Source organism: Ailuropoda melanoleuca, chromosome 1, assembly GCF_002007445.2.
Source record: "Ailuropoda melanoleuca isolate Jingjing chromosome 1, ASM200744v2, whole genome shotgun sequence".
Lineage (NCBI taxonomy): Eukaryota > Metazoa > Chordata > Mammalia > Carnivora > Ursidae > Ailuropoda > Ailuropoda melanoleuca.
In genome coordinates this window covers 151,259,437-151,284,926 of record NC_048218.1, presented here as the reverse complement: position 1 = coordinate 151,284,926, position 25,490 = coordinate 151,259,437, and the positions used below count along the sequence as shown (strand labels likewise).

Genomic DNA, 25,490 nt, shown 5'->3' with positions numbered 1-25,490 from the left:
CTATTTTTTAAGATTTCAGCTGACACTCTCATCTCCCGCACACAGTCTTCCAGCCTCTACTTGGCCACATAAGAGTGGGCTTTGGGCTGGAAACTCTTTCTTTCCAGGAGGTAAAGAGCTCTCACAGCTTGTGCTGGGCTTGTAGCTTTGTGTGGGAATATCTTTTTCTGTTTCAGAATTAGTGTTACTCCTTTGTTCTGCCTAGGGGTGTGTGTCATGTGGCACCTGGCCAACTCTGGTACTGTATCTTTTTCCTGCAGGAGACAGGCTCCTTCATTCTGTGGCACAAGATGGGTGTGAATAGGCTAGTGCCCTGGCATCATCTGCTGTCAGGGACCCGCTGGCATTGGGGGGGGGGTACCAGCACGCACTACTGAAGGTGATCTTGCTTGTCTCTTCCTTTTGTGAGTAAAGCACTCCACCCCCTGCTTTACTATGTTGTGTTCTCCTTGTTGACTTTCAAAAATTAAAATGTAATTAATATACAGTGCTATAATAGTTTCAGGTGTGCAGTATAATGATGAACAGCCCTATACATTTCTCAGTGTTCAAGATGAGTGTACTCTTAATCCTTTCTATTTTCCTCACTACCCCCATCCTGCATCCCCCATCCCAACACCCACCAGTTTGTTTTCAATGTGTAAGAGTCTTTTTGTTTGTCTTTCTTTGTTTCTTAAAATCCACATATGAGTGAAATCCCATGGTATTTTTCTTTGTCTCACTTATTTCACTTAACATTATACCCTCTAGGTCCAACCTTATTGTTGCAAATTGCAAAAGTTCATTCTTTTTTATGGGTAATAGTCCATTGTGTGTGTGTGTGTGTGTATATATATATATATATATATATATATATACCACTTCTTAATTTATTCATCTGTTGATGGACACAGGTTGTTTCCATATCAGGCTATTGTAAATAATGTTGCAGTAGAGTTACATGTATCTTTTTAAATTAGCGTTTTCATTTACTTCGGGTAAACACCCAGTAGTGGAATTATTGGATCATATGGTAATTCTCTTTTTAATTTTTTGAACAACCTCCATACTGTTTCCCACATGGCTCCATCAATTTGCATTCCTACCCACACATCATGAGAGTTTACTTTTTTCTACATCCTCACCAACACTGGTTATTTTTTGTGGTTTTGATTTTAGCCATTTTAACAGGTTTAAATGATATCTCATTGTGGTTTTGATTTACATTTTCCTTATGATTAGTGACGTTGAGCATCTTTTTCATGTGTCTGCTACTCATCTGTATGTCTTTTTTGTAAAACTGTCTCTTTAGGTCCTCTGTCCATTTTTAATCAGATTATTTGTGGGGGGTTTTTTGGTGTTCTATGAGTTCTTTATATATTTTGGATATTAACCTTTTACCAGATATGTCATTTGCAAATATCTTCTCCCATTCTGTAGATTGCCTTTTTGTTTTGTTGATGGTTTCCTTTGCTGTGTAAAAGCTTTTTATTTTAATATGCTCCTAATAGTTTATTTTTGCCTTTGTTTCCCCTGCCTGAAAAGACATCCCTAGAAAAATGTTTTTATGGCTGATGTCAAAGAAATTACTGCCTGTGTTTTCTTCTAAGATTTTTATGGCTTCACATCACACATTTAGGTCTTTAATCCATTTTGAGTTTATTTTTGTATATAAGAAAGGGCTCAGTTTCATTATTTTGCATGTATCTGTCCAGTTTTCCCAAAACTGTTAGTTGAAGAGATTGTCTTTTTCCATTGTATATTCTTGACTCCTTTATAATAGAGTAATTGACCATAAAAGCTTAGGTGTATTTCTGGGCTCTCTATTCTATTCCATTGATCCTTGCATCTGTTTTTCTGCCAGTACTATATTGTTGTGATAACTACAGCTTTGTAATATATTTTGAAATCTGGGATTGTGATACCTCTAGCTTTGTTCTTTTTTTTCAAAATTGCTTTGGCTATTCAGAGTCTAGTGTGGTTCCATACAAATTTTGAATTATTTAAGATCTGTGAAATCAATCACAAGAAAATATCTGAAAGAAAACAAATATATGGAGGCTAAATAACATGCTATTAAACAATGAATGGGTCAGCCAAGAAATCAAAAAGGAAATTAAAAAATAATATGGAGACAAAAATGAAAACAGATGGTCCAAAATCTTTGAGATGTGGCAAAAGCTGTCCTAACAGGAACTAAAGCAATACAGGCTTGCCTCAAAAGCAAAATAAATAAGTAAATAAATAACTAAGTAAATATTTTTTAAAATAGGTTTTGAAGTCAAATAGCTAGATTATGAAACTCGGGTACCGATAACACGTTCCAGAATCCATTTGGTTCCTCTTTAGGTAGTAAGGTAGCTTTGTTTTGTTTAGTTGCACTGTTCTATTTGTCCTGTAGTATTTGTAAAGAAGTAACAAAAAGTATTAGCTATAGCTGTATAAACTCCCCTTTGATTGACTAGGAGGAAATTAAGTACTATACAATTGCCAGTGATAACTCTAGTATATTTATTTAGATTAATTTTGGGGGGTGGTTCCAGAGCAGAGATGTCTATTACTTTTTTCTAAGGTTAAAGAGAAGTTTTGAATGATCTTCTCTAGTTCTTTTATTCTCCATATAAAAATTGTGTTTGAAGAGTAAGCATGAAAAGGCATTCAATTATCTCCTAATTTTTTTTAAATACTTGTGTTCATTTTATTTTAGAGACTTACAGATATTATTTTGAAGGAAATATGACTACTGATGGCATGATAGTGTGTAATATCTGGAAATTTCCAATGATTATTCCAAATACCCAAGATAAGTAAGGGTATAGTCAGCAGGTATAGGTCTGATTGCCGTTTGAGAAATAGTGTCCTGGTGGAGGAATATAGTATTGGGTAGATAAGTACCATTTATTATAATAGAAGGCATTTTGTGTGTCTCATGTTGGACAGATTCCTTGAATAGAATTACACAGTTCTGATAAAATAGGCTACAGTGTCTCTGAAGAGGGGTGAGGTTTATTCCTGCATTTTTTATTCTTTTTGATGTTACGGTAAATGGAAATTTGTTAATCTTTTCAAAGAACCAACTTTTGTTTTTGTTGGTTTTTCAATTTCTCTATTTTAATTATTTCCACTTTGATGATTGTTTCCATTCTTCTGCTTGTAATTGGTTTAATATTCTCTTTGTTTTCTGGTTTACTAAGGGGATAAATTATGACATCGATTTAAGATGTTTCCTCTTTTTTAATATAGGCATTTATAGCTATACATTTCCCTTTAACTACTGCTTTAGCTGCATCCTGTAAGATTTGGTATGTTATGTTTTCATTTTCATTCATTTCAAAGTATTATTTCCCATTTGATTTTTTTGGCTCATTGATTACTTAGGAGTGTGTTAGTGTCCTTCATTATATTTGGCCACTGAAGTGTCTGTGACATTAGCTTAATGGTCAGCTAATGATCCGGCAAAAGATTTTTTTTTAAATACAGGGAGTCAAAGTCTTTCAGATTTGGCCAAGAGGTTCTGTGTTTGTATTGGAGCATTTCTTCAGGTTTTCATCAGAGAATTTACATTTCTGTCATAACATTCACTTCCTGCTTGCATAGACCCTCAAAGACAGCCAGAGATGAGAGATTATGACCTAATCAGGTCTTTTTTGGACATGCCCAGAATTCTATATGTGTATGGTTTTCTGGATTTCCAAGGATATGTCAGAGAATTTCAAAGACCTGTATGAGCATGTTGTTTTCCAGTTTTTTCTTAAAAATTTTTTTTTTATCAGAGTCTCATTTAGCCCCAGTTGGGGCTCTGCCCCCTATGTCAGCTGCAATGTTAAATAATTGCCCCTGTTTGTTTTCAACAAATGCTGTAGGGATTGGGCTGTTCACCCAGAGTGAAGTCTTTATCAGGTCAAAGACAAGCCCTGAGAATGTGGCTATCAGGCAGGTCAAATAATGATAATCTGCTGATGGGATATTTGTAAAGCTCCAAACCTATTCTGCCATTCCAGTGGTCACTTGTTTGCTTATTTTCACAGCTACTGTAGTTGCAAGGCTCTTCATGGGTTCCAAAAAACAAGGACAAAAGGGAAAGTTAAATCACTATAAAACCTGATGATTTTTATGAGATTCAGCCACTTTTCTTGAATAAAAATTCTTTAGATTATTCCAAAACTTTGGTTAAATTCCAGAGTTCAGAAAAACTTTATTTTGACATTGTCACTGTACTTGTTGGTGCAATGGATAAGTGATTTTTTTTTTGAGGCATGCACTCTGCCATTTCAGAAGTGCTTTTCTCTTATTCAATTTTTTTTAAAGATTTTATTTATTTATTCGACAGAGATAGAGACAAACAGCAAGAGAGGGAACACACGCAGTGGGAGAGGGAGAGGAAGAAGCAGGCTCACAGCAGAGGAGCCTGACGTGGGGCTCGATCCCATAACACCGGGATCACGCCCTGAGCCGAAGGCAGATGCTTAACCGCTGTGCCACCCAGTCGCCCCTCTCTTATTCAATTTTTAAGTTAATATTTTCATAGTTCTCTGTCTAAATTCCCAACATTGTTTCTTAATTATATAGAAATGGTAATTGTAGCTATCTTAAAGCTTAGATCTGATAACATTATTATTTGGAGTGCCTACGGTCTCTTTTGTTTATGTTATGTCTTCATAGGACTATCTTTTGCTTTGTTTTTGTTTTTTCTTGTTGTATTTGCCAAATTTTCTGTACAAATGTCTTGAGTCCCTAGATAAAATGATCCTTCTTCAAAGAGGAGTAACATTTCATTCTTCTAAGTATATATTTTTGTAATCTCAAAATCACATTATTTCAGTTTTAGGGATTGAAATGATTCAAAGGTGGATTGTACTCTGTTTTTTTGTTATTGTTCCAGTCAAAGCAAGGAGTTCCAGTAGGGAGCCTTAGGTGGGCACTGGACTCCAATGTCTATTCCAAGCCTCAGCAGGACTATCAAAACTTCTTAGTTGCTCAGCTTCTTCTGAATCCACAGAGAAACTGGGTTCACTTCTTTCTCAGACCTTGGCTTAATAATTTTTCACTATTATCTCTCTGACTTTGAGCAGATGATTCTTATGTATTTCCCAGATTAATAATTGTCCAGAATAGGAAGATTGTCTAAATTACTTAGTCTACCATTACCAGGTACTGAAGCAAAATTTTTATTTTTTTATTGAAATGCAGTGTCATCAAATTTTCAGTTGCATTGATCATGATAATGGGAATAGTGCACTAGAAAGTTAGCCCACCTCAGATCTTTTTTCATTATTTGATGAATGGCAGTTTTGAGTTAAATTATCTCTAGAATGCTTAGCAGATTTAATGTCTCATTTACTGGATCACATTTAGCAGTTGTTGTTTTTCTAAAAAATTAAGGCTGAAATTATATAAAGATAATTCTGTTTCTTTCCATCTTCCTGAGATAGTCATTCCAGACTATGTTCTCATAAAATGTTGTATTTACCTCTACATACCTCACACTGTGCTTTGGAGTTTGCTTTTAAGGATCTTTTTTTATTAAACTAGCCAAGGGCATGTTTCGCTCCTTTGTCCTTGTTTTCTCTGTTTAAGAAAAATGTAATGAGGAACATAAATACTTTAAAAATTATCTGCTGTGTTATCTGCTATGCTACTAAGTGAAAAGGCAAGTCAAGTAAAATGTATCCAATATGACCAGTTTTTTGTTAATAAAGGAAAATTAGGTGTATATTTATTTGTATGAGCATAAATAGTGGTGTACGATGACGCATAAAAAGTGATTTCCTCAGAGCTAAGGTTTTCAATGTGGCAGGGAACGGGAACTATTTCTCCTTACACATTTTTAGATTATTTAACTTGTGATAATAATAGCTAGTATGTTTTGAGTACTTACAGGAATCAGATACTTTTCTAAGTTCTTTATTTGTTTTAACTAATTTAAACCTCACAAGTATATAAGGCAGGTTCTATGATTGATTTCCCCATTCTGTCGACTGGGGAATTCAAGCACAAAATTTAGGGACTTTCCCAAAGTGGCACAACACTTGGCAGAACTGGGACTCTAAATTACTTGCTTGCTAGTTTGCTTTTTGTTTTAGTCATTTAAAAAAAGTGATGTTGAATAAACATTGACATTGTTCAACAATCAAGACATTGAGTCTATTCTTGTAATAGAATCAGTTTGCTTAATTTAGTTGCTTTAAATTATTATGCATTTGTACTGTAGGACTTAATTCCATTCAAGAATGAAAGGATTTTTTTTTCCTAGCTAACATTATAGGCCAGTGAGAATAAACCCAACTGTTAAATAACAAAAATTCATCTGAGTACATTTAATGATCAGATTGGCTTTATTCGGCAATTCATGGCTGAGGCTGCAGTTAGATTAAGTATTAAGTCTTGGTTTACTGATTTAGGATTGAACACAAGTGACTCCATTTAGGGCCTGCTCTATTCTTCTTAACAACAACAAAAAATTCTGTAAAACTTCTCTTTGACAATAGGTGAGGTGTCAAGGGAAGCCAAGTGCATTTTGTGATTTGAGACTGTCTTTGAGTGTATGCTCTAATTTTTAATCTTATACATAGTTAATGTTACTCTGGACTTACTCCATGGGACTGAAAGACACTCAGGAGGAATAAGTCCCCTCCCTTACCTTTTTTTCCCTTGAAACATCCTTCAGGATCCTAGAATAAAAGCTACTTTGCAAATGTTGGAGGCTTTTGTATAAAGATTGGTACACTGGAGATAAAGGTCTATGGTGAGTTCTACCATTTGGTACACCTGTTTAAAATGGGAAAGAATCTTAAATACAACAGTTTTGATAGACACTCATTTTTAATGGTCGAGCCAGATTATCTTCAAATGTACTCAATAGGGAAAACAGTCATATATTCAGTGGCTTTAATTTTCCTACTTTTAATTTCACATTTCTCCATAACTGCTTACGATTTGCATTCATCTCTTTGCTAATTGCTTCATTAATGTCTTGGAAACGAGGATGTTTGTTATACTCTGCAGTTGTTAGGTCACCTAAGGCTGAGTAGATTCTAACTTTAAATAATCTCACTAACATTATCACTGAAATAGTACCATTTATAGTCGTTTGTGCATTTATACTTGGGAGGGTCTATACTGTTTGAATAAGACTCTGCAATACACTTACTCATATTTAGGATATCATGGAAACTGTTGTCTCAATTTAGAAGCTTTTTTAGTTCTATTCATTTTAATTTTTAAAAAATCTTACTGTATGCTAGACGTTTTGGAATTAGTATGCAATGTGAATTAAATGCTTACAGAAATTTTCAAAATTTACATTATCTAAGAATAAATATAATGGACAAATATTAAAGAGAAACTAGGAGATAGGAAGATCTAACTTTGTATTAAAATTTAGTTTCACGAGCGTGAGAGCCTATGGACTCTGAGAAACAAACTGAGGGCTTCAGAGGGGAGGGGGGTGGGGGAATGGGATAGGCTGGTGATTGGTAGTAAGGAGGGCATGTATTGCATGGTGCACTGGGTGGTATATGCAACTAATGAGTCATCAAACTTTACATCAAAAACCAGGGATGTACTATGGTGACTAACATAATAAAAAATATGATTATAATATAAGTAAATAAAGGTGATTTATCTGAAAAAAAATTTAGTTCCATGAAGTGTGATTGATAGTGAGTTTGTGAAATTTTGTTATCATCATCCGATAAATACATTTTAGGTATAATATAACTTGATTGAAGTTCTCTTTAATATTTGCCACAGGGCTCAGATTAGTATTTAATAGTACTAAAATCTCCATGTAGCAATTTCAGACATATTCACAAGTATTCTAATGAAAATATAACCTCACTTTTGGACAAAGATTGAAAAAATGAGCAGCGTTACAGAATATCTGTTACAATGAATTGATTGGACTGTGTATTAAAGGAAATATTGTCTTATTGATTTTCTAAGTTTATATTTTATAAATTCAGGTAACCTTAAAAATAGGATTTTAAGGCAGATGCTCTCATTTCTAATTTTATTTTAATGAAGTATTGTATCATATTTTTGCCACATAAAAATTTCAATACTTAGAGGAAAAAATTTGTCTCAATATATATTTTTAAAGTATTATATTTATAATATTTTACTATTTTCTCTAATAAATAGGATAAAATCCTGAAACACTTAAAGGTATTTTCAAATTTATTAATTTTATTTGGCTTTTTATTAAGAAATAATTTGGTCTTCAGGACAATTCTCTGAGCTAAGGAAAATGAGTTTATAATTACAGACATTGTATAGATGAGATTAGGCTCAGAGAAATTAAGTGAATTTTTAAAGGGTTGGAATGGGTGCTCAGCTGTTGTGAACACTACTACCCTTTATGTGATATTGGTTATGAAGAATACCCCAAAAATTAATTGTAAACTTATAAGAATGAATAATCCTTATACTTGCAATAAAGCATGAGATCATAGAGTTTTATATGTGCAAGCATTTTTCTCAGCAATGAAAGAACTTTTTGGATGCACAGATGAAAGAGACCCTATCCAAGGTAGATAAATGTATGCTTGAATTAATGTAACAAAGAGTTTCATGAATTAAAATAGCAATAAAAAGACTTCTAAAAGACAAAATAATTATGTTCTAACAAATATATAATACTGTAGAATAACACATAGTTGATTGGTTCATTCAGTCCTTCAGGCCACAGGTATTGATTGAATGCCTCCTGTTGGTCAGATCCTGTTGTAAGAGCTAGGAAGACTAGAGTACATACCTTTTGGAAAGTCTTTTAGAAACTTATCTTGCAACTTGTATAGTTTCATGAATACTATAAAATGATGATGAGTACTGACCATTCAAATTCTATGTACTACTTTCCTATTAAGACTCTTTCAACATAATATAAATTTGTATTGTGGATGGTGGCATGGTAATGATGGCAGCTGCTACAGCCTCATGGAAAAGGAATTGAGTGATGCTGAGCAAAATGAAAGAAAAAACCCCTGCCACAACAAAAAGCAACTGGCAAATAATCTAAGGGCTGATGAGAAAGAGAAATTGGAATGAAGGTAGTTTGTCAGTTCTAATTATCCTAATTTGAAAAAGCAAATAGGCCCACCAGATGTTACTACGTGAGTTAATTCTGTCTTCAACATTAAAAGTAATTAACTTACATGTTTACACTTGTACAATTTCATAGGCTGGAATTAAATTCACATGTTATGACTTTCCATAACACTGTCTTGAAACAAAAGCCCTTATTAGAGTGATATAAATTCCTTGTAAATGGAAAAATTCTGGCTATCTCCTCCTTGCAAGCGGCTACCCAGGCCACTCTCAGCATTTGTGGCAGGTAGTAGGGTCTTCGACTTTGTCATCCTGTCTCCTTAGTTGGCTGGTTGGCCACTGCTTATTGAAGATTCTCTTGATACATTCCTTTTGCTTTCTCAATTCTTCAAAGCTCCATAAAAGGAAGGTAAACTGAGGCTGGCATACTATGGCTGTGTTTTCCTTCTGCTGGTTAACCTATTGACTGTAATAATAGCAGCTAACATTTATTGAATATGAAGCAGTTGTCCCAGTGCTCTACATATATCCAGTTTTTAATTCTTAATAGTCTTTATGTTAAGTTTTTTTCAGGATCTTTATTTTATGGATGAGTGTCCTGAGGCCCAGGAAGGTCAAAGGGTCAGAAACACGCAGTGGTTTGAGATTTGAACCCAGGCAATGTGGATCATAAACTATGCTTGTAATAAGTCATGTCTGTGGAGCAAAAATATTTTATGATTTAGTTTTTCCTATGCTATGTTTATCTCTATCTTTCTTAACCTTGATTTTTTTTAACATTGATGTTTTTAACCTTGATTTTTTTAATCTATAAAAAAAGAAAACTAATATTTATCCTGGCTCCATCATGGAATTGTCATTGGTAACAAATTTTAATGTATGAAAATAATTGGAAACTACAAAATACTATATAAGTGTGAAGAATTACTATCATTACCACTTTGCACTATTGACAACCTTCTTTACTTAACTTTTTTTTTTTCCTGGCTTTATGACAGTGATCCATTTTAGCTTTTCTCCATCTTTTCTAATTGTTCCTTTTCTTTTAATACTTTGTTTTAATACTTTCCCTCCCACCCAACACACATACCCACACACACAGTAAAAGCCAGGATTCTATCCTTGATGCTGGAGAACTGAGATGTCACCTGGTATGACTTCATCTTATAAAAAAGGAAAGGAATTTTGAGTAATTACTTGATGGCACAGGTTAATTTTGTCAAAGATGTTATTTGTTCATGGATTCCACTGCCTAGTGTGAAGTCCCTCCACTCCAAATGCTGGGCTGATTCAATGGGAGGCATTTCTGCATCTTTCTTTCTTTCCTGTCAAAGGATATCAGATTTGAAAGCTAATATTAGTAGTTAAAATGTAAAAATTTCAAGAGTAAATGTTGTTGTACTACTTCTGTATAAGATTGGAAGCGGTAGCATCAGTTAAAAGCAGACAATGGAAAAGATTAAACAAATTGATTCCACAATAAAAAGATAATGCAGTATCAGGGCAGAGTAACAAAAACATCTGTTTTTACGTCTTTTGGGGAGGGAAAAGAAACTAATTAGTTTGGGACTGATTCAGATATACGTCATTTTAAATTACTTTCTTCTGTTTACCAAAATAATGTAATTAGACGGATTAAGCACAATAAAGAAGATAGGTTTCAAACAGATGTCTGGCAATAGACATTAACACTATTAAAAACTATATGATGGAACTGCCTGCTAGGCAGATTTAAGGAGAACTAAATGTTAGTCATTCTCAAGAAAAATGAGCCTTGATTGAAGGGCATAGATTCAGCCACAGGTTTCATTTTTATTCTGCAGAGAACATCACTTGTTCAAGCTAGGCAGAATGGTGTAGTTTGGATTGGAGTAGGGGGGAGGGGAGCACATGGTGAAGGGAATTGATTGGGTTAATCTAAAAAAAATGACACAAGTTTTTATCTTTCTCAATTTTTTCCCCCTCTTAGTTGCTTTATGGTGCTTTCCATTTGGATTGTGAATCTACATCTCTCCACATGTGTATACATATTTACCCAGTCACATTTCCTCAAAGAGCTAAGCAATAGTATATATTAGGTCTAATTCAGTAAAAATTTCACTAAAACAATCCTTTGCCCAGATTTTCTTTGAATAAAGAAAAGAGAATGGTTAAAAGGTTACTGTAAGATGGCAGCAATGCATTCTGACCAAAGCATAAAGGAATTTTTATTTGAATTGGCAGAGTACTTAAGATAAATGCAAAGAACTAGAATTAAACTCCACCAGCAATCTGAGATTCTTAGGACATTTGCTTAGTGGCACATAACTTAATAACCTGTAAAGAATAAGTATTATAGAAATTATATTTACTGTGTAAGTAATCACTAGTTTTTCTTTCCCTGGAGACTATAAATAATCCTTATATAATTCATCCACTCATTTAAAATACTTCCTGCACATCTATGTACAGTGCATGGGGCAGATGTTGGATAGAATGAACACAGTCTTATCTTTGATCTAATTCTTTAAGAATGTAGATTTATTATTTACAAATCAAGATGATTTGGGCTGTGGGATGGGAACTTTTAGTATGTTCTAGCTAGAGAATATAGCCTGTTGTGGGAGGACTGGGGGATATGTAGGAGTCAAGGAGAGATATTTGAGGCTGCATTTGTAAAACATGGAGATTTGGCAGAATTGGATTATGAATTACCTAATGAACTATGCTAAGAATTCTGAAATTCATTTCATCAACAATGGAAAATCATCAGTGAGTTTTACTGGGGACAGGAGTGAGTGGACTGATTTGTACTCTAGAACTATTGCTGTTTAAATTGATTTGCCAGTTTGGATTCTTTTTAGGCAGGATTTATTCCTTCCAATTTTCGATGTAGCTCTTTGTCAGTATAGGCTTATCAGATATTACAATAGAGATAGGAGAAACTTGGTCTTGTTCATTTCTGTTCTACAGTTATCAATTGTGTGCCTATTAGACATACTGTAACTTGCTAGGCTCTATGAAGTATAAGACTCCTTGAGACCACACTAGGGTTGTTCCAGTTCTGAGAGTGATAAGAGGTCTTCTGAGGAAGACCTATGATCTCCCCATTTTCTTGATTTATGGGATTGTACAATCATTTCATTACTGTTGCCCTCCATTTTTTTTCCCCCAAACAATGCTGAATCTCCTTACACAAGTACTTCGAAATGACCCTCTTGGTCTCCTCCTCTTATTTCTTTTCTACCTCTGTCTCACCAAGCTTTAATTTAATGGCAACCCTGGGTTTCTCCAAGAAAATCCTGTTCCATACAGCTATCTTTTAAAATTTATGTCTACAAGTCCCGGTTGCCTTGCTTCTTCAGTCTTAATAGCATTTAAAAGACAAATGTATTTTTTCTAATTACTGATCATTTTCCATTGCATTGCTATTATCTATAATCATACTAAAACAAGGGTGTGCTGATAAATGTATAACATCTGGCCCTTAAGGGGAAAAGAAAAAGTTTCATGATTTGTAGCCACTGCCCCTAGTGTAAATAATTCCATCATTGCACATGTCACACTACCAATTTGACATCACTACATGTAGTATATAGAGAGAGGTATGCACAGTTGACTCTTGAAAGCTGATACAAGCTAGCTCTAGCACACCACTGAAACATTCCCTTCCTGCTATGTGAGGCAATTGAGAGGGACAAAAAATGTGTGGAGGGGCAGAGATCTCAAACCTTATCATGCTTCAGATGAATGAAATGAAGCAAGGAAAGTAAAATGACCCGAGAGGAAATGGACTTAAAAAATAATTCTCCCTTTCAATTTTAGAATGTTAGCAACGTTCCTTCATTTTTTGGGTTTAGAAGCTCAGAATAAAATTGTAGTTGGCTCGGGGCGCCTGGGTGGCACAGTCGTTAAGCATCTGCCTTTGGCTCAGGGCATGATCCTGGTGTTATGGGATCAAGCCCCACATCAGGCTCCTCCACTATGAGCCTGCTTCTTCCTCTCCCACTCCCCCTGCTTGTGTTCCCTCTTTCGCTGGCTGTCTATCTCTGTCAAATAAATAAATAAAATCTTTAAAAAAATTGTAATTGGCTCTTTATTAACCTGCTTTCAGTTTTGACATCTAGTCTACAAAGGCCCATCAGAGAAATACTTATAAAATTCTAATTAGGGAAGGAAAATTATTTTTCCCTCTATTATTCTAGGTTCTTGGCTGAGACCCCCCCCTATAATAAAAGACAGATTAAGAGGAGAAAAACAGAAATTTAATAAAATGCATAATTCTCAAATACATAAGAGAGACCCTGGGAAAATGAGTAACTCCATTGACATGGCTCAAACTACCACCTTCAATACCATGTCCAGCTAAAGACAAAAGATGATGTTGGGTTTGGGGGCCAGTTATGGTAGATGACCAGGCAAAGCGTAGTCAACAAAGGTATTGTCAGAGATTTAAGTCACTACCCTCTCTATTGGTCAGTTTGTAGAGATTTAGTCATCTTTGTCTTCCCGGTACAGAAGGGATGTACCTTTAGAAATGGAGGTTTTTATTATAAATTTCTCTTACAAAAAGGTAAGAAAATGATCAGCCTAAAATAATCCGTATGTGAAAGAAGCATATTTTATGGTTACAAATTCTCCTCTTCAGTAATGTCAGTCAGTCTGCCCTTCTAGCAGCTCTTTAAATTAAGCTGGATTTATCTATGTATCATGTTACTTCTACTTGTTCTTGACCTATTTGTTATATTTTAAAATTAGAAACTTATAAAAATAAATGTAAAAATCCCATATTTTTTCCAGCAGATGCCTACTGTGAATATTTTTAGTAAGGTTTCTTCAAATCTATCTGATCACTGATTCTGTGTGTGTGTGCATGTGCACATATATATACACGGAAAATATTTTGCAGATCGGATCATGCTGCACAACTTTGTATTTTTTTTCTTGAAAAGTAAATTGTGTGTATTTTTTACATGATAAAATTTCTAGCAAACCTTATTGGTAGTAGTTAGATCATATGTTCTCGTAAATATCATAATCAATTGCTAACATTTCCCTCAGGTTGATTAAACTTCAGAGGCCTTCTTCACCACTCTAGGCCATTAAATTTCCTTTTCTTCGAGCATTTACTTTAGAAAACTACTAACCATTCTTTCTCTGTCCTTTGAGATGTAAACCTTTTTAAAAGTCCTCCTGACACTATTATTACCCAGGGAGGTCTTTTTCAAGAACTTGAGAGCCATACCTTTGAAATGTAATCATCAAGGAAAATGGGGCCCTTCTCTCCTGTCTTGAAGATAAGGGAAGGTAAATATTTTCTGATAAAGCCAGTTAGCAAACGTGGGAGGCCTAAGATCCTCCTACCTCTCCGGGACCCCCTCAGGTCTTAAAACTCTTCAGTCCTTGGTTTCAGTGGAGTTGACTTCATGCTGGACTCTGGTCACTGTCCCCCATTGTAATAGCCTTGAATAGTCTTCCTTGGTCAGCATAATGTTTAGTCTGGTAAGTTTATGGGCTGAATTGGGCCTCCAGCTCCCAAATCCTGTGTTGAAGTCTTAACCCCAAGTACCTCATAGTGTGACTGTATTTGGAGACAGGGCCTTTACTGTAAAGTAAAATGAAGTCCTGATCCAATATGGTGTCTTCATAAGAAAAAGAAATTAGGACACAGACACAGAGGGAAGACCATATGAAGGTGCAGGAAAAAGAAGGCCTTTATAAGCCAAAGAAAGAGGCCTTAAAAGAAATGAACCCTACTCACACCTTGATTTCAGATTTCTCGTCTCTAAAGCTGTGAGAAAATACATTTCTGTAACTTAAGCCACCAGGCTGTGGTACTTGATTTTGGTTGCTGTTGTAAAATAATGCAGTGCCCCTTAGCAGAATAGGAGAGGGTATGTCTTATTACAACATCACCAGTATTCAATATTAAACATTTAAAAGTATTTGCAAATTTAGTAAATAAAATCTGGTTTTGATTGTTTTGCTCTCTGTATACATTCTTTAGTAGTAAGGTTTTGTATATTCTGTATTCATTATATTTATCTTTTTATAAACTGGTCAATGCCCGATCCATTTATCTTTTGTGATCTTAATGTTGTTTATAAAAATCTGCTTAAATGGCCTTTCATCACTCAGTGATGTCTCAGTCATCTGTTTTGCTAATTTTTTGAATATGGCAAATTTTTGTGATTTATGTACCTTAAAAAAACCTATCTTTTACTGAAGGAACAGACACATAACTGTTCCTTGGATACTTCTTTCTAGCCTTTTTTCCCCCCCCAGTGTTTTATTCTTTTAATAACTATGATTTAAATTAGACTTTAATCCTTCTGGACTTTATTGTAGGGTGCTGTGAGAGTTGAATACCTAAATCGATTCTTTTCCTAACCACTTTTTATTTCCCTGTCAGTGTTTACTAAACAGCCTACTTTTTTATTGACTTGGTGGTTTATTACATGTTATATTTTTAAAAACTTTCAAAGTTATATCTTGCCTTCTGTTTGTATTGATATGCTTGCATGCTACTGCACTACTGTAATTTTGCAGTTTTAAAATTTAAATGTGATAATACAAATCCTTTGTCATTAATTCTTAAAGAATATTCTTGGCTATTTATGTTAACTTTTCTGGTTGAACATCTCTATAATTTCACTGGATTTATTTTAAATCCCCAGCCCTACCGGAGTGTTATTTTCAGAAAAATAAACATTTTTACAGTTTGTTCTCATTCAATGACAGGGTATTTTTTTGGTCCCTTTTTAATTAGGTTTTCTACTTGCATTTCCACAAAGATGTATGGTTTATCTATTTAAAAGCATATTCCAAGCTAGCTATTATTTGCTTTTCTTTGGTTACTACTGTTAATAGTGTGGTTAATGATTTTCTTATCCATTAAATAATCTGTTACTTTGGTACTTGAAAGCAGGCAGGCATTTAGCAAACTTACTAATTATATAAATATTTTTTAGTTGGTTCTTTTCTGCTTTTACTTTTTAACTGAATATTTTTGAAATATACTTAATTTCTACAAATAATTATTATGTTTGCATTATCATTCATGTATTTTAGGACTTGCAGAATGAATTTTTAATTCATACTGTGAAATGTGCTCCCACCTTTAGCAGGGAATTTCTAATATTTTTAAATTAAGTGTAAGATTGATTTGAACAATGATTCTCTTTAATAGTTTTTTTTTAAATAAGGAATAGTATTGGACTTTATCAAAAGCATTTGAGTCAAACTCTTACTTTTCATTTTCTTGTTCACATAATTATACTTATGATCTTGATACCTAAGGCTAAAATATTAGTGTATTACTATAATAATCTGACATGACTATGATGAAGAGCTATTTTACTTTTAAATTTTAATAAATGAAATAGAAATTAAATTTCTATTTAATTTTTATTTGCTGGTATTTTGTTTAGCATTATGAAATTCAGATTTACAGGTCATTGGTTTGATCTGTGGTTTTATTATGTGTTTTTATTACCTTATTGGCAGGTGCTTGCAGTTTGACTTTTTCAAAAAACAAACTTAATACAAGTTAAAAATGAGGTTCTTAAAAAATCTCAACTTGACCATATATAACACAATTTAAAAACTTTAAAAGTATATTGAAAAATAGGCTTTAAAAAATCACATTTGTCATTACCCAAAAGAGACACCTTTAGGTAAAAATAATAAAAACCCTGTGCTTTCCTCCTAGATAATTTTTGTATCAAAATCACATTGGCTGGTCATATGGACTATATTAGCTAGATGAAATGGTTGCTTAACTTACCATGTTCTTACATAATATGTACTGCATAAGTATAGATGAGTGAATTTTTCTTGAATGGCTTATGTAGCATTGAATTTGCCATTTTTCAGTTCAGTCCTAATATAACATGACCATATGCTCTGGTCATATGGTCACCTGCTAGGCAAAATGATGTAGTCAAGCGCTGTAGGGATTTTGGGGAAACTGGGGATATGAACACAAACCTCAAAGACTTGGTCAGTGGCATACACGCCAAAAATGGAACCTAAAAAAAAACCGAGGCATACTTTCACACATGTTAAATGTTTAAATATATACATATATATTTAAACACACACACATATATATGTGTGTGTGTATATATATATACACACACACACACAGACACATACACTACAATCAGTGTAGCATTTTACATTTTTTAAAAAGACCTGAAGTTTGCTTGTGTTATGGGAGCTGGAAACGTCGCAGCTCTGAGTTATTTTGAAATGGTGGAAGGAAGGTTGACTGACAAAGAGAGCAAGCTGGAACACCATGTGTGAATGGGCATGGCTCATAATACACACTGAGGTGGTGGTGGTGGTGTGTGTTGTATTCCTATGCACCTCTGTTCAACTAGGTGCAGTTTTCTGCTGTTGCCCAGTGTTTCTTGCTGATGGAATCACATTTAAGCAAATGCAAATTGTTGCTGTGCTATGGTCTTGGACAATTTGACTAACTAAAACAAGTGTTATAGCAGAACTGACTATGTATGGAGCTCAAAAGCTAGTCTGGGAGTTCTTTTGGAACTAATTTTTCCATACCTGTTTTTTGTTTTGTTTTTTCCTTTTTTGATCTGTTCATGTTATCTTCTTCTAGGATTATTTTGGGTCATCCCACTGATTTCATGTGCATTCACAGGGCATTTCTGCTTTGGTGGTCTGATACTAGTCTTTGCTTCAGCCCAATGCCCTCCTCAAATCTTTGTATATGAGCCACTTCAGAAGAACATGAGGGAATCAGTAGTTCCCAAAGGAAATTTCGTAATGTCTTCTACCTCATTTCTTTGCTGTGCCTGAAGTCATCTCTCCTTTAGAACATTTTTCTTTTTCTTTTTTTTTTTTGATCCAAAATAGTGCACTACAGAGTTTGTATAGGTACTGTTTTCTATGAAGCATGCCCGTGACAGTATATAAAATAATGATTCTTCTCTTACTGCCCTTAAAAGTGTGTTGTGTGTATGACAAACATTTATTTTTATTTTCCAGTTTTTTGAAGTATAGATGATATACAGTACTATATTAGTTTCAGGGGTACAATATGGTGATAACCACTATTTTTATTGCAAAATGCTCACCATAAGTGTAGTAACCATATGTCACTGTACAAAGTAATTATAATATTAATGAATTTATTCTCTATGGTGTGCTTTTCATGCCTGCGATTTATTTATTTTACAGCTGGAAATGTGTAACTTGTCCCTTCACCTGTTTCACCCATCTCCCACATCCCTCCCCTCTGGTACCTGCTAGTTTTCTGTTTTTATGAGTCTCTTTGTGGCTCTTTCTTTTCTTTTCTTTTCTTTACTTTTTTTTTTTTTTGGTAATACATATAAGTAAAATCATATAATACTTGTTTTTTACTGTCTAATTTCACTATGCGTAATACCCTCTAGGTACATCCGTGTTGTCATGCATGGCAAGATTTCATTCTTTTTCGTGGCTAATATTCCATTGTGTATGTGTGTACACATTGTCTTTATCCACTTATCTATCAGTGGACACTTCTATATGTTAGCTATTGTAAATAATGCTAGAATAAACATAGGGGTGCATGTATCTTTACAATTAGTGTTTTCATTTTCTTCATGTAAATAGCCAAAGTGGAATTACTGGGTTGTCTATTTCTATTTTTAATTTTTTGAGGAACTTCCATACTGTTTTCCATAGTGACTCTACCAATTTGCATTTCCACCAATAATAGACAAGAGTTTATTTTCTTCCACAACCTTGCCAACATTTGTTATTTCTGGTCTTTTTGATACTCACCATTCTGACTGGTGTGAGGCGATATCTCGTTGTGGTTTTGATTTGTATTTCCCCGATGATAAGAGATGCTGAGCATCTTTTTTGTGTGTGTTAGCCATCTGGATATCTTTTTTGGAAACATGTTTATTCAAGTCATCTTTCCATTTTTAATTGGATTATCTGGGGGGGAATTGGTACTGAGTTTTTAAAAATATTTTGAACATAAGGCCTTTATCAAATATATGATGTGCAATTATCTTTTCCCATTCAGTAGGTCACCTTTTAGTTTTGTTGGTGGCTTCTTTTGCTGTGCAAAAGCTTTTTAGTTTGATGACTCTTAGTTGTTATTTATGCTTTTGTTTCTCTTGCCTGAGGAGACAGATCCAGAAAAATATTGCTAAGTCCGATGTCCAAGAGATTATTGCCTATGTATTCTCTCTGGAATTTTATGGTTTCAGGTCTAACATTTAGATCTTTAACCCATTTTTAATTTATTCTGTGTCTGGTGTGAAAATGTGATCCAGTTTCACTCTTTTGCATAGAGCTGTCCAGTTTTCCTAGCACTATTTGTTGAAAAGACTGTCTTTTCTCTATTGCATATTCTTGCCTTCTTTGTCATAGATTAACTGACTATAAGCATGAATTTATTTCTGTGCTCTATTCTGTTCCATTTATCTATGTATTTATTTTTCTGCAAATGCCATACTGTTCTGATTGCTATAGTTTTGTAGTATAGTTTGAAATCTAAGATTGTGATACCTCCAGTTTTTTTTCCTCAAGACTGCTTAAGCTGTTTCAGGGTATTTGATTTCAAACAAATTTTAGGATTGTTTTACTTATGTGAAAACTGCCATTGGTATTTTGACAGGGATTGCTTTGAATCTGTAGATTACTTTGCTTGGTATTAAAAATTTAACAATATTAACTTTTCTAATATGTGAGCGTGGTGTATCTTTCCATTTATTTGTGGCATCTTCAATTTCTTTCATCAATGTCCTACAGTTTTCAGAGTACAGTTCCTTCATCTTCTTTAATTTCTTCCTGGGTATTTTTTTTTGAAATAATTGTAAATGAATTTATTGTCCTGATTCCCCTTTTTGCTACTTTGTTGTTAGTGTATGAAAGTGCAACTGATTTCTGTTAATCTTATACCCTGAAACTTTACTGAATTCATTTATTACCGCTAATGATGTTTTTGGTAAAGTCTTTAAGTTTTTCTATATATACTTTCATGCCCTCTGCAAATAGTGACAGTTTTACTTCTTTCTTACCAAAATGAATGTCTTTTATTTCTTTTTCTTGTCTGATGGCTATGGCTAGGACTTGTAGTACTGTGCTGAATAAAAGTGGTCAGTATAGATACCTTTGTCTTTTCTTGATCTTAGAGGAAAAGTTTTAGCTTTTTACCATTGAGTATGATGTTAGCTGTAGGTTTGTCACATATGACATTTATTATGTTGAGATGTTCCCTCTAAATCTCGAGAGTTTTTATCATGAATAAATATTGAATTTTATCAGATGCAATTTCTATATCTATTAAGATGATTATATGATTTTTATCTTTCAATATGTTAATGTGCTTTATCACATTGATTTGTGGATATTGAACCATCCTTGCATCCCTACAATAAATCCCACTTGATTATGGTGAATTATCCTTTTAATATATTACTGAGTTTAGTTTGCTAATATTTTGTTGAGGATTTTTGCATCTATGTTCATTAGGAATTATGGCCTGTAACTTTCTTCTTTTTATAGTGTCTTTGTCTAGTTTTTGTATCAGGGTAATGTTGGCCTTGTAGAATGAATTTGGTAGCATCACTTCATTTTCTATTTTTTTGGAATAATCTGAGGATAATAAGTATTAACTCTTTAAACGTTTAGTGGAATTAATCTGTGAAGCCATCAGGTCTTGGACTTACATTTGGGAATTTTTTGATTACCTATACAATTTTGTTATTAGTAATCATTCTATTCACATTTTCTATTTCTTCCTGATTCAGTCTTAAATATTGTATATTTCTATTCCATTTCTTCTATCTTGCCTGCTTTGTTGACATACACTATTTCATAGTTTTCTCATAATCCTCTGTAGTTCTGTGATGTCCTATGTAACTTCTCTTCTTTCATGTCTGATTTTACGTAGCTGAACCCTCTCCTTTTTATGATGAATCTGGCTAAAGGTTTATCAGTTTGTTTCTTTTCAAGGAACCATCTTTTAGATTGATCTTTTCAGTTTTGTTTCTGTCTTTATTTCATTTATTTCTGCTCTGATCTTTATTATTTTCATCCTTGCACTGACTTTGGACTTTGTTCTTTTCTTTTTTTCTAGTTCCTTCAGGTATGAGGTTTGATTGAGATTTTTTTGTTTGTTTCTTGAGATAGGCCTATATTACTATAAACTTTCCTTTTAGAACTGCTTTTGTTGTATTTCAAAGATTTTGAACTGTGCTACCATTTTCATTTGTCTCCAATTTTTCTTTTTTGATTTCTTTTTAACCCCTTGGTTTTTTTAGTAGTGTACTGTTTAGTGCTCAAACGTCTGTATTTTTTAGGGTTTTTTCACCTTATAATTGATTTCTAATTTTGTACCACTGTGTTTGGATAAAATTCTTGATAAGATTTCAATCTTAAATATATTGAGACTGATTTTCGTGGGCCAACATGTAATCTGTATTGGAGAATGTTCCATGTATACTTAGAAAAAATGTGGGATTCTGCTTTTTTGGGGGTGGAATGTTCTGTAAGTATGTTAAATCAGTCTGGTCTAATGTGTCATTCAAAGCCAATGTTTTCTTGAGTTTCTGTCTGGATGACTTATGCATTGATGCAAGTGGGGGTGTTAAAGTCCCCTATTATTGTATTATTGTCAGTTTCTCCCTTTGTTTGCTAATACTTGCTTTATATATTTAAACCATGTTGGGTTTATAGATATTACAGATATTTATAATTGTTCTGTCTTCTTGTTGGATTGATTCCTTTATCATTATGTAGTGCCCTTCTTTGTCCCCTATTACAACCTATTTTGTCTTAGTCTGCTTTGTCTAATGTAAGTATTGGTGCTGAAGCATTTTTTTCTTTTATTTTCAGGGAATTTTTTTTTCCAGCTCTTTATATGTGGTCTACATGTCTTTAGGTCTGAAGTAAGTCTTTTAAAGGCTTAAAGTGGGTGTCATTTTTTTGTTTGGAGCATTAGTTCATTTACACAAAAAGGAATTATTGATAGGTATGTATTTATTGCCATTTTGTTAATTGTTTTCTGGTTGTTGTTGTCTGTTCCTTTTTCTCTTGTTTTCTCTTGTGACTAATAATTTTCTTTAGTATTCTTGGATTCTTTTCTCTTTTTGTGTATCTATTATAGGTTTTTGTTTGTGGCTACCATGAGGTTCATACATAACATCCTAATTATATAGCAGTCTCTCTTAAGTAGATGGTCATTTAAGTTCAAACACATTCTGGAAGCACTGTATCTTTTCCCCACTCCACATTTTGCAGATATGATGTCATATTTTTTTTTTTGAGAGTAGTTGACACACAATGTTGCATTAGTTTCCAATATACAGCATAGTGATTCAACTTTATACATTATGCTAGGCTCACGACAAGTAGAGTTACCATCTGTCACCATACAGTGCTATTATAATATCATTGACTATATTCCCTATGTGATGCATTTTATTCTTGTGACTTATTTATTCCATAACTGGAATTGTGTATCTCCCACTCCCCTTCACCCATTTTGCCCATCTCTCCATCCCCACCCCTCTGGCACTATCAATTTGTTCTCTGTATTTTATGATGTCATATTTTATATCTTTTTATGAATACCTTAAGTAATTTTTTAGATATAATTGATCTTACTACTTTTGTCTTAACCTTTATGCTAACTTTATAATAATTGATATACTGCCTTTGTAATATGTTTGCCTTTACCAGTGAAATGTTTTCTTTTTCATAATTTCCTTCTAGTTATGGACTTTTCTTCTAGTATGGACTTTTCTGCATAAATAAGTCCCATTAACATATCTTGTAAGGTTAATTTAACAGTGATAACTCCTTTAACTTTTGTCTGAGAGATTCTTTACATTGCTTCCAATTCTGAATGATAATGTTTCTGGGTAGAGTATTTCTGGTTGTACAGTTTTCCTTTCATCACTTTGAATATATTCCATGCCTTTCTGGTCTGCATAATTTCTTCTGAGAAATCAGCTTGTCATCTTAAGGAATTTCCATTGTGCATAAGTAGTTGCTTTTCTCTTGCTGATTATCAGATTCTGTCTTTAATTTTTGTCATTTTAATGATTATGTGTCCTTGGATTTATTTTGTTTGGGGCTTTCTGTTCTTCCTGGACCTGGATGTCTATTTCTTCTTTCAGGTTAGGGAGGTTTTTGCTATTATTTCTTTAAGTTTTCGTTCCCTCTCTCTATTTTTTTTCTTCAGAGAAATGTGAATGTTAGTATGCTTAAATTGTGACAGAGGTCCCTTAACCTATCCTAATTTTTTCCCCTCTTTTTGCCATTCAGCTTGGGTACTTTCCATTACCCTGTTTTCCAGCTTTTGACTTATTATTCTGCATCCTCTAATCTGCTTTTGATTCCCTCTTGTATATTTTTCATTGCATTTGTTGTCTTCTTTAACTTTGATTATTTATTTATAGATGTATTCTATATCTTTGCTGAAGTTCTAACCAAATTCATCTACTCTTCCCTCAAATCTGGTGAACATCTTACTATTACTCTGAACTCTTTGTCACATAAATTGCTTATCTCCATTTCATTTAGTTCTTTTTCTGAAGTTCTGTCTTGTTCTTTTGTTTGAAGCCTATTACTCTGTTCATTACATTTGATTGTATTTTTTTCTATGAATTCAGTAAAACATCTACCTCCCCAGGCTTGATAGAATGGCTTTGTTCAGGAATGTTCCCTCTGTATACTGCATGTGCCCAGTGACTTTGGCTGGCTGGCTGAAGCTATAGTAGCCATAGGCTGGTTTCTGGGGCACTCTTTCGTTACCCTGGTGGGACTGCTGGAACTGGGATGGGCAAATTCTGGGTGGTCCTGGGTTGCCAGCATGGGAATCTCCCTGGCTGGACAGTTGGAGCTGTAGCATGTGTCTTCCCAGGCACTCTTTGGTGCTCCACACTACAACAGCCCTGGTGGGATGGCTGGAGCTAAAGAGGTGTGGTCTGAGGGCCCCTGGGGCACTCCATGCAGAGGGTACACTTTCAGCACAACTGGAACTGAAATGGATGTGGGACTGGGTTTCTGGGGTGCTCTGTGCCAGGGCCTCCATGGAAGGATGGCTGGAGCTGAGGTGGACTTGGGCTGGGGCCTCCCTGGGTGGCTCATGCTCAGACATTCTTGGTGAGATGGCTAGAACTGTGGTGGGTACAGTACTGGGGTGTCCTTGTGAACTGCCCTGATACTGTCTTTGTGAGACATCTGGAGCTTGGATGGGCAAGGGTGGAAGGCCATTTTGTGACCGCTGGAATCGGTACGGTTAAGGAGCCCCAGGCTCAGTGAGGTAGCAGGCTGGCTAAAGCACCCTTTTGCATTATCACAGTGGTGAGAGAACATTCACAGTGGTGCTCTCCAGCATCTCTGACCAGGGAGAGTTTCAAAAGTTACTACATCCTGTTTGCTGGATTATCGAGGCTTAGTAAATGGATTTCCTTCACTTATAGTCTGTTTGACCTTTAAACTGCATGCATTGTGTGTGTGTGTGTGTGTGTGTGTGTTTTCTATGCCCCAGGGTGGGCAAATCTGAACTTGAGTCCCTCAGTGATATCCCTCCCTACTGCTGTTTGTAGCTTGTGGCATGGAGTCCCTGTTACTACCCTGTCTCCATCTCACCTGCTATTCTCTCTTTGGTTCCTCTGTCCTTTTTTGTGTAGAAACTGTTTAATCAGGCTACTGTTGTTCTTCAGAGGAAATTTCTCTGTATGTAGGTATAGATTTGGTATGTCCTGGGAAGAAATGAGTTATGGGTCTTTATGTCACCCTCTTGAATGCTGTCTGACAAAAATTTTTAGAAAAGTTTCCAAAGAAACAAATAATTTAGCATGATTATTTTACCAAATGTCTCAATAGTGACATAAATATTTTACATACAGCCTAAAGAAAATCTTGTGGAAGGATAAAAGAAGGTGGGGGAAGGCAAACTATAAGAGACTATTAACTACAGAGAACAGTTTTTCTCCTGTTATTGGCTTCTTGTTTCATATCATTGTGGTTGAGAAAGACACTTGATATAATTTAAACCTTTTAAAATTTACTAAGACTTGCTTTGTGATCTAGCATAGATCTATCCTTGATAATGTTCTGTGTGCGTTTGAGAAGAATGTGTATTCTGGTGGTATTGGATAGAATGTTATATATATGTGTGTGTGTTAGTTCCTTTGGTCTAAAGTGTTCAAGTTCAGTGTCTCCATATTGATATTCTGTTGGGATTATCTATCCATTGCTGTAAGTGGGAATTGCACTCTCCTCCTATTACTGTATTCTTGTCTCTTTCTCCTTTCAGATCTGTATTTGCTTAATAAATTTAGGTCTCTGATGTGGGTGCATATGTATGTACAATTGTTACATTCTTTTCCTGGATTGATCCTTTTGTTATTGTATAATGAGTTTCTTTGTCTCTTTTTACAGTTTTTGACTTAGTCTATTTCGTCTGATACAAAAATAAAAGTTACCTCTTCTGTCTTCTGGTTTCC

The 25,490-nt window shown here is 34.4% G+C and overlaps 1 pseudogene; it reads right to left on the bottom strand.

Moving 5' to 3' along the window:
* Positions 1–24,136, bottom strand: part of LOC100478596 — a 58,592-nt pseudogene extending 34,456 nt beyond the window's left edge.
* Between the last annotated feature and the right edge of the window lie 1,354 nt (positions 24,137–25,490).